Below are 6,000 nucleotides of genomic sequence, written 5' to 3' on the forward strand. Positions count from 1 at the left end.
ATGGTAGTGAGTGATGTGAATAAGGAGACCATTGATCACATCATCGAAAATGACAGATGTTTGACGACACGACAGCTTGCTGAAATGACTCTTTGTCATTGGGTAGTGTGGTATCACTGGTACAGTCACCAGGGTACAGAAAAATTTGTGCACGTTGGGTGCCTAGATTACTGACAAGAGAAATCAAAACGATGAGGAAGAGTGTGTGCGAGGGTCTCATGAAGACCTTTACTGAAGAGTGTAAACAGTGTTTAAACGGCGTCATTACCCAGAACGAAACATGATTGTTTTTGTCCGAGCCTGAGAGCAAAACCCAATCCATGGATTGACATCACCTGGGTTCCCCTCAGAAGAAGAAACCAAGACTCTCACGAACAGCAGGCCGAAAAATGATGGTCTCCTTCTTCTGGGATCAGTGTGGTGTCATTTTCATTGACTTTTTGGAACCTGGCTCCACAATTAACCGCGACCGTTACTGGTTGGCATTGGACAAGCTGCGACGTGCCATCAAGACCACAGCTTCAGGGTCAGCTCATCAGACTACACCATGAAAATGCCAGACCCCATACAGCCTTTATGACGCAAGAGACAATCAGGAAAATGGGTTGGAAAATTGATCCTCATCCACCCTACCGACCGGACTTGGCTCCGTCTGATTTTTATCTCTTTGGTCGTCTGAAGGCTCACCTGCGCGGTAAAACATTTGATAATGAGAAAGACCTTATTTCCTGTGTCAAGCGATGGTGTAAAAGTCAATCCTCAGAATTATACTGAAGTGCATTTACATCACGGAAAGAACATTGGGCCAGATGCGTCACAGCTGATGGAGGCTACATTGAGTAGGCTCAATGTATAGCTAAATGTTCAAAGACGACTGCGCAAAACTTTTTGAACGCCGTTTGTACACAACAGGGTGAGAATGTCTGTGAGAACTGAGAAATCACTCTCCGCAAGATTTTTCTCTCCTAGTTCTGAATTCTTTGCGTAAAGGAACTGATTGCCATGGAATAGTGCCGGGCGGCAGCTGCATTTTTAATACTTCTGGTGGCAAAGAAATAATTAAACGACCGTGTGTGTGTTGGAAAAGATAGCGGATTAGGCGGCGGGGAGATTTTGGAGCAAGCAAGAATCTCATTGTACAGCTTGTCATGGAAATTCCACAACAATACCAAGGTTTACGAGAGTGACAGCGATGGAGATGGACAAAATGCTCATTTGTAATTGGAACAAAAATTGCCAATATATATACTATTGTGTTCAGATCCCTTAGTGTTAAAGACAGACTGCTTGTGACACTAATATTTCTAGCATCAGCTACATTTATTCTCTTTAATATTACGTAAAGTAACAGTTACGATGAAATAACATTAGACCAATTTCATCTTTTACCAACAGACGTTCAAAAGCCAAGTAGGATACCTAATAAACAAAGAACTTATAAATATACATTTATTTGAACTTTTTACTTGTATTGACTCAAGAAAACACTCGTAACTCCTGAAGGGATGTTCTTCAACACCCAATATGATAATATAATCAATAAATACCACGTCACATAAAACAGTAAATACAGTTATATTACTGGAAGCTCCCCACAGCAGTTTCCGCTTTCCCAGTTAAATGCGCAACTTCGTCCTGAGTCCACTTCCCGGCAGCTTTCTTCGATACTTTTTTTGCCGGCACGTGGCTGACGTTCACTCACAGCGCCTACCTGATGCGACAGTAGTCTCAAGTTGTGACAGTGCCAGCTCACGTTTACAGAGCGGCTCGCTGTAGTGTTGATGTGGCGGTGAGTATCGCGCTAGTCTTGCTTTAATTTTGCGTTATTTCCATGAGGTTGAGTCTGTAGTGGCAACTTCTTTACTTTTGTTTGTTAATTCTATATAATATGTCTATGAGGTTATTGTATGTTACTTGCTGCATAGGATTGTGGAAGTCTGGAACTTTCAAAACAGGCTGTTCGTTTAGGCGGTAAAAAGGAGATTTCTTAGAAACATGCCATGGCTACATATTATGCCACAAAGCATATAGTTTCGTAGGTACTTTCGTTTAATGTGTGCATTAGTACTCCAAAATACAGGTTGTATCAAAAAGGATCATCCGATTTGGCATGTATATATTTCCGAAGCTAATAAACATATACAATGAATTTTGTTTTTTGATGAACGGGAAACAAAAAAACTTTGTTTTTTCATACCTTTTTATAGGTGTTCAGTACGCCCCCTTGAGATGCACGGCTTATGTCAATGCGGTACTCATAAATTGTTCCCACATTGCAGAGAGCATGTCTCGAGTTACAGCTCCCACGGCCGCTATTATGCGATGTCTCAGTTCATTCATAGTTGATGATTACGGGGGCACATTAAACAGTCTTTTATAAACCCCCACAAGAAATTATCTCATACAGTCAGGTTCGGTCACTCTCGAGGCCAGTAGTGTAAGCCTGAATCATTTGGTCCAGTGTGACCAATCCATCGTTCAGTAATACTTTGATTTAAAAATTCCCGCACTTCCAGATGCCAGTGTGGCGGTGCCCCATCCTCTTGTTAAATGAAGTCGTTCGAATCAGTCTGTATATGCTTCCTGTAACCATATTCTCGGCAAGGAAAAATGGACTATACACCTTTTCCTGTGAAACTGCACAAAACCCATTTTTGGAGAGCCCCTCTCACGTTGTACAACTTCATGTGGTTGTTCTGTATCCCATATTCTCACATTATGGCTTTTCACCTAAGTGTGGAAGAACATTGCCGTCCTCCGTCTTTCCAAGAACGAAATTACAGAACTCCACACATTATTGTTTGTTACCTTCACGAAGAGCTTGCAGTAGCTGAATTTTGTATGGTTTCATGTGTAAACATCGACGCAACACACGCCAGGCAGACATCGGGGGCACGTCGAGCTGTCGAGCTGCACGGCGAACGGATTTTTGTGGACTCCTTGTGAAACTATGGCGGATGCGTTCGACGTCTATGTCAGACACTCGGGGACGGCCCGGCGATTTTCCTTTGCACAAACAACCTGTTTAGCCGGCCGGTGTGGCCGAGCGGTTCTAGGCGCTTCAGATTGGAACCGCGCAACCGCTACGGTCTCAGGTTCGAATCCTTCCTCGGGCTTGGAAGTGTGTGATGTCCTTAGGTTAGTTATGTTTAAGTAGTTCTAAGTGGTAGGCGAATGATGACCGCAGATCTTAAGTCCCATAGTGCTCAGAGCCAAACAACCTGTTTCTCGGAATTTTTCAAGCCATCTTCTAATGCTCTGTGCTGTAGGAGGATCCACACCATACCTTGTACGAAAGTCAACGTTGAACAGTTGTTACTGATCCGCACTGCGCAAAATGTAGAACACAAAACGCTTTCTAATGTCCCGACATCATTTTGACTACAACTGAAGTGGGCGCACACTGCTGCTACCTAGCAGGAACCTCGCGAGTGTGCTTCTTCCAATAGTGCGTTGTTCACGCACGCATCTCAAATAACATAATAGTTATGATTTTCTTTTAAATCGGATGATTCTTTTTGATACACCCTGTACATTACCAAAATGTGGTAGTGCACAAACTGTGAAATATGGCACATGTCTGGGAAGCAGTATGACCGCTCAGCATTCTCACAAATAATGGCGGTCAAGAAACTTCCTGGCAGATTAAAACTGCCTGCCGGACCAAGACTCGAACTCGGGACCTTTCCCTTTCGCTGGCAAGTGCTCTACCATCTGAGCTACCCAAGCACTGGAGCCGAGCGACCGCTACGGTCGCAGGTTCGAATCCTGCCTCGGGCATGGATGTGTGTGATGTCCTTAAGTTAGTTAGGTTTAATTACTTCTAAGTTCTAGGCGACTGATGACCTCAGAAGTTAAGTCGCATAGTGCTCAGAGCTATTTGAACCATTTACCCAAGCACCACGTCAAAGCTTTGCTTCTACCAGTACATCATCTCCTACCTTCCATACTTCACAGAAGCTCTCCTGCGAAGCTTGCAGAACTAACGCTCCTGGAAGAAAGGATATTGCGGAGACATGGCTTAGCCACAGCCTGGGGGATGTTTTCAGAATGAGATTTTCAATCTACAACGGAGTGTACACTGATATGAAACTTCCTGGCAGATTAAAACTGTGTACCGAACCGAGACTCGAATTCGGGACCTTTGCCTTTCGCGGGCAAGTGCTCTACCTTTTGAGCTACTCAACCACGACTAACACCCCATCCTCACATCTTTACTTCTGCTAGTACCTCATCTCCTACATTTTCGGGAATGCTAGTTCTGCAAGGTTCGCAGGAGATCTTGTGTGAAGTCTAGAATGTAGGAGATGAGGTATTGGTAGAAGTAAAGGTGTGAGGATGGAGCGTGAGTCGTGCTTGGGTAGCGCAGATGGCAAGCTGGCACGGTAGCTCAGCGTGTTCGGTCAGAGGGCTGCTCGCCCTCTATAATAAAAAAACTGGGTAAAAGAATCAACGATCAACTTGACCGGATGTCTTGTGACGTCCGCCCAGACCAAACGCAACGAACAACGTCGAAAAAAAAAAAAAAAATGGTAGAGCACTTGCCCGCGAAAGGCAAAGTTCAAAGTTTTAATCTGCCAGGAAGTTTCATATCAGCGCACACTACGCTGCAGAGTGATATTCTCACAATGGGGGTCACGTTTAGGCTCGTTCTGCGCTCCTATGGCATGCATTTCCCGACAGCCAATGAGCGTTGAATAGTGTTCTGAGCGCTCTGCTGTGAATGTCGTACTCAATGCGAACTCTAAACGAGGTTGTTGCGAGTTATTTATTGAATCTATTCCACTTGTTGCGAGTTGCCCTGGTTGATGGTGGTGGTAAGCGACTGTTTCTGCACAAGCAAATGGGAGACATAATTTGCAGTATACACGCTTACATCAAGCGCAGAGCACATGTATGTGCGTACACCGCAACTGTCGCTCGGTACCGGCAACAACGCTATCCAGGTCCATTTCTCGACCTGCGCGAACGGCCATCGTTCGTGGATCGGACTACAGTACTCTCAGCTGTCTCGACAATGTCGGTACAATTTTTTTTTTGCCTGAGAGCTACGGCGAGCAACTGTCCTGGGATGGTGATTGCCCTCCACACGAGAGATCCAAACTCTCAGCGCGCGACTATCTGAGATCTTGCCCCACTCTAGACCACTGCCGGCGAGCTGACTCCCGGTGCTGTTTACGCGTCACGTATCACTCGTAAAAGCCGTCCGAGAGTGAGGTTAATTCGAAACTTGACTGAGAACGACGACCTGCTGCGGAGGCATTGGCGCGCACTGCTGTATTATTAGCGTCGTGTGAGTAGAGCGACGGTCCACGGATCCTCGAAGCCGTGGCGGAGTTTTTGCCCCTCTGCTGGTGCCTGGGCTCCACACGACACGCGGTGCGGCGGTCGCTGCTCCCACGAGCTGTCAGCGCGCTGACTCAGGCAGCGGCAGCTGAGCGAGGACGCGCCTGGGTGCGACGCGACGCGCCGCTTTTTGCGCTGCTGTGGGCCGCGCCCCCGCCCCCGCCCCCGCCCCCGCCCAGCAGCGACGCTCCCACAACTGCTGGAGGCTGCCTGCTGAACGAACCGCCTCCTCCACTAGCAGCCTCATGGAAACGTTGACTCACACACTGGAGAGCCAAAGAAACTGGTACACTTCCCTAATATCGTGTACGACCCCCGCGAGCACGCAGAAGTGCCGCAATACGACGTGGCATGGACTCGACTAACGTCTGAAATGGTTCTGGAGGGAATTTAAACCATGAATACCTCGGGGCTGTCCGTAAATTCGTAAGAGTACGAGGGGTGGAGATCTCTTCTGAAGTGCACGTTGCAAGGCATCCCAGATATGCTCAATAATATTCGTGTCCGGGGAGTTTGGTGGCCAGCGGAAGTGTTTAAATCTAGAAAAGTGTTCCTGGAGCCACTCTGTAGCAATTCTGGACTTGCGGGTGTCACACTGTGCTGCTGGAGTTGCCCAAGTCCGTCGGAATGCACAATGGTCTTGAGTGGATGCAG

The sequence above is a fragment of the Schistocerca serialis genome, chromosome 6, assembly GCF_023864345.2.
Source record: "Schistocerca serialis cubense isolate TAMUIC-IGC-003099 chromosome 6, iqSchSeri2.2, whole genome shotgun sequence".
NCBI classification, from domain to species: Eukaryota; Metazoa; Arthropoda; class Insecta; order Orthoptera; family Acrididae; genus Schistocerca; species Schistocerca serialis.